This window comes from Penaeus monodon, chromosome 2 (assembly GCF_015228065.2).
Source record: "Penaeus monodon isolate SGIC_2016 chromosome 2, NSTDA_Pmon_1, whole genome shotgun sequence".
Lineage (NCBI taxonomy): Eukaryota > Metazoa > Arthropoda > Malacostraca > Decapoda > Penaeidae > Penaeus > Penaeus monodon.
This window is the reverse complement of record NC_051387.1, coordinates 2,785,908-2,790,412: the sequence shown is the minus strand read 5'-3', so window position 1 is coordinate 2,790,412 and position 4,505 is coordinate 2,785,908. Positions and strand designations below refer to the sequence as shown.

Sequence of the window (4,505 nt, the reverse complement as noted above, 5' to 3'; positions counted from 1 at the left end):
ACGACAAGGAAAGAGAAGAAAATAGAAAATAATAAAAAAGGAAATATATGGTAAGTCTGGGGGGATATAAAAGCGACTATACGCTTTGGCTGAGATTAAACCAGGGACTAAGAGTATTAAAAAGCCAGAGACCCTAATTGGTCGGCTGGAAATGAATACGCTCTATTTGTGAAAATGTGTTAAATATTACTGATATACTATGTTTTTTTCGTGTTTCAGTGTAAATGCCGTCATGGTATTACTGTTCTTTGTATTCGTGCACTATAAAAATACATAATAATGATAATGCTAATGCAAATGCTAATAATGATGGTAATAATAATAGTAGTAGTAGTAATAGTAGTAATACATTGCACTACGACTACTACTACCACAAATAATAATAATAATAATAATAATAATAGTAATAATTATAATGATAATAATAATAATAATAATAATAATAATAATAATAATAATAATAATAATAAAATAATAATAATAGTAGTTCATAAAATATAAAAACGCACGAAAAAAAATCCGCCATTATTGTGTCCACCCAATCCTCTAACCTAAATCTAAACTCTCCCTTCCCTCTTCCTTCTGTAGCACAGGGATCACCGCCCGTACGAGAATAGTGGGCGATGTGTGATCCTCTCTGTCGGCCAAAAGCGTACCTGGCCGTGTGCGTTGTGGAGGGGCGGGGAGGGTGTGGATAAGTGGAAGAAGAAAAAGGTGGATTCGCGGTACATGTTTTGTTGATTACGTTTTTTTTTTTTTTTTTTTCGACCGAAATGTTGATCAGTTTGTCAATGATTTTGTGTACATTTTAGATGAAATGTCATTGCAACTGGAGTCAAAGATACAATGTCCGTTTGCATGAAATTCAGCACTTTCTTTTACAGTATTTATTTTGTGTGATTTCATCTACCTTTACGTAGAATTTTCGTCAAAATGGCCGCCCTCCTAAAAGTGCTACAGAGCCAAAATAAAATACTTCTAACGCATTTTTTCGAAGCGCACTCGTGGCACACCCTGCTTGCATCCGTATTGAGGGCTGGCACTATACCTTGGCCTTGTAGAAACGATAAACACATTCGTGTCGTAACTCTGAGACAACGAAGAAGCGCAGCCATATACGAAGGTGCTATATATACAGTTTGTCTGAATTTCGCTCGGTCTATTGCGCCGTGAGGGTGATGCATTTTTTCGCTCTCTCTCTCTCTCTCTCTCTCTCTCTCTCTCTCTCTCTCTCTCTCTCTCTCTCTCTCTCTCTCTCTCTCTCTCTCTCTCTATGTTGTCCGGAACGCAAATCATGACGAGTGAGATTATTTGCTATTCTAGAAAGGGATTACTTAAGACGGTTGAATATTACTGAAACAAATATATTGAATAGGAACATCTGTTATATCCAATAATAAAACAATAAATAAACAATAGTACAACTTTCTGGAACCATCATTCACAGAACTCGTCAGTGAACTAAGCAAATCTATTTCAAAATCAGTCACTTGTAAATTATCATAAAAACCTGAAGCAGAGACAAGGTAGTCGATTCATAAACTAGAAAAAAAACGTTTGTTTTAAATGATCATGAGAACAGCGAGGGAAGTGGGTGAAGAAAGCAAATAGATTTGAAAAGCGGTTTGATTTATGTTTCCCAAAAATTTTAAAAAATGCTTGTACCCATGGAAATACCGTCTCTTCTATTTTAAAACCGTTGAGTCAAAATAAAGAGGGAAAGAAATTTTGTTTAAGTTTTAAAGAAAGGGATAATGTACGGGATGTAAGGGTGTGATAATTTTTTAAACCGATAGTTAGCATATGGGGAAATTTTAATGAGAAATTTTTAAACCCATTATTTTATAACCTTTTTCCATTATCATATACTATATGACGATAAAAAAAAAAAGGGTGATAAAAAGAAAAGAAAAAAAAAAAAATTTGGAAAAAAACCCCCAACCCTTTGGAAAGGTGACAAATACGAGGAATTACTTTTGAAAAATTCCCCGAACTACGCCACACTTTGTCCCAAGAGGTAAAAAAAAACCCCCACGAAAAAACACTAACCTAAAAAACACGTTGAGGGGACTGGCCCCTACCTCTTTTGCGGACCTCTCTAATCAGGCTGTCAGGATTTTTTTGAAGGGGAAAGGGGCGCACCTTTACGTCTTCTGCGGGGGGTTTTTTTTTTTCCGGGTGAGGGTTTACAAGCGGGAAAAAAAAAGTAGTGAAGGAAAAAGACGGTACGGAAAATAAAACCCAGACGAGAGGGGGCCGGGGTAGATGACGAGGGGATGGGGACCCAAAGCAGGGGAGATTCGTTAAAAGCGGCTGCAGGGGGTCATGGGTTTTAGCGCGCGCCCCCAAAACCCACACACCCCACCCAACACACACACAACACCCCACACACAACACACCCCCCACACAACAAAAATTATATTTTATATATATAATATATATAATATAAAAATATATATGTAATGAAAAAATTTTAATGTATATATATATATTTTATATATATATATAATATTATTATATTTTAAAAATTTTTTTTAAAAATTTTTAAATGAAATATTTTATATATATATATTTTTTATTATATTTTTTTATATATATATATATATATTTTTTTTTTAAATTTTGGGGAAAATATATGCACAAAGGGTTACACACACATAGGTGTAAAATTTTGTAATAATGTATATATGTTTAAATGTACACATGCCACAAAACCACACATATAGTAGTACATTATAAATATATTTATATATATATATATATATATATTTTATATAAATATATATATATATTAATAAAATATTTTTTTGGGGGGTTTTGTGTTTTGTGTGTGTGGTTGTTTGGGGTTTTTTTTAATCCAATTGGGGGCCTTTAGTGTTTAAAAGACCATTTATCATCCCAATCATGTGGACAGAACCAAGTCCCCTCAATTCAAAATCCTAAAACCCGGGGAAAACCCCCAAAAAGCAACCCCCCCCCCCCTTAAATAGCAACAAATAAATAAAAAAACCCCGCGATCGCCCAAAAACAACCCCCAAAAAAATCTCCGAAGTGAGAATTAGACACAATAAAAGCCCTAATATTATTATCCTCAAAAAAAGAAAAAGGGAAAAAAAAAACATTAAAAGTACATTTTTCAAAGAGAAGAAACCCAGAAGAGAAAAAAAAAAATTCGTAAAATTTTTTCCCAAAAAAAAGAAAAGAGAAAAGAAAGAAAAAAATTTTCCCAAAAAAAAAAAAAAAAAAAAAAAAAAACTATAATCCTCAAAAAAATTCAATTTTAAAAAGACCCCCAAAAAAAATTAAAACCTTTTTTTAAAAAAAAAAAATAAAAAAATAATTAATAATGAAAAAAAAATAATAATAATATAATAATAAAATAATAATTTCAATAACAGTAAAAACCTCAAAAAAGAAAAAGAAAAAGATAAACCTTTTCTTTTATTTCCCCCAAAAAAAAAGAAAAAAAAAAAACAAAGGGGCCCAAACGTCTGAATTGGCCCCAAAAACACGCCTACGCAACACATTTTCCTTCCCCCCTTTTTAATGGCGGGGGGCGGCACGGGCGTTGCTCTCTTGGCCGGGCGGGGTTGGGCCCACGGCTTTTCGGGGGTCGCTTATTTGGTTTGTTTGGCTTTTTTTTACTTTGGTTCGAGGTTTTTTTTTTTCCCGGGGTTTACTTTGGCATTGGAGGTTTTTGAAATTTGGGAGAGGGAGGGGGGAGGCGAGAGGAAAAAGCAGGATAATGGATGAGGGAAAAAGTTTTCTAAAATTTAAATTTTCGGGTTTTTTTAAGGGCATAACCAGGAAAAAAAAGAGAGGGGAGAGAGAGAACGTGGGGTAGATATGGGCTATTATATAGACACACGAGGGGGGATAGGTGAAGCATTTGAAGTTCCCCTCTCTCCCCCTTTTCTCTCCCCCTCTCTCTCTCTCTCTTTTCTTTTTCCCCTCCTCTTTTACTACTTTCGCTGTAATACGAGAAAACACTTTTAGAATTAGTGTGTAAGTCAAAATTTAAAAGTAAGAAAAAAGGATCATTAAATTTTTCTTGGGAAAATATTTGCCGTACATTAGATTCGAAATTTAAGGGTTAGAAAAAAGGGAAAAACAAAACAATAAATTTTTAGGGGGGGTCTCGGAAAGAGGAGGGAAGGGAGAGGGGGGCGAGCGAGAAGTATAACCCCGCCCTAAATATGTGTGTGTTGTATATAAAATATATATATAATTAAAATATATATATATATATATATATATATTATATATAATATATATATAATTTTATATAAAAACACACCACACCCCACACCCCAAAAACCACACACACAAAAAACACACACACACACACCAAATAATATATAATATATATATATATATATTAATATATATAATATATATATATATAAATATTTATATATAAAATACACCACATATAATTTTTTTTTAAAAAAAAAAAACAAACACAACCCCCCCCCCCCCCCCAAACCCCCCAAACCCCCCCCATA

The 4,505-nt window shown here is 33.6% G+C and overlaps 1 protein-coding gene across 8 annotated transcripts in view; it reads left to right on the top strand.

Moving 5' to 3' along the window:
* LOC119580101 (UDP-N-acetylhexosamine pyrophosphorylase-like) overlaps positions 1-4,505 on the top strand; it is a 105,779-nt gene that overhangs the window by 75,051 nt on the left and 26,223 nt on the right. The window lies entirely within an intron of this gene.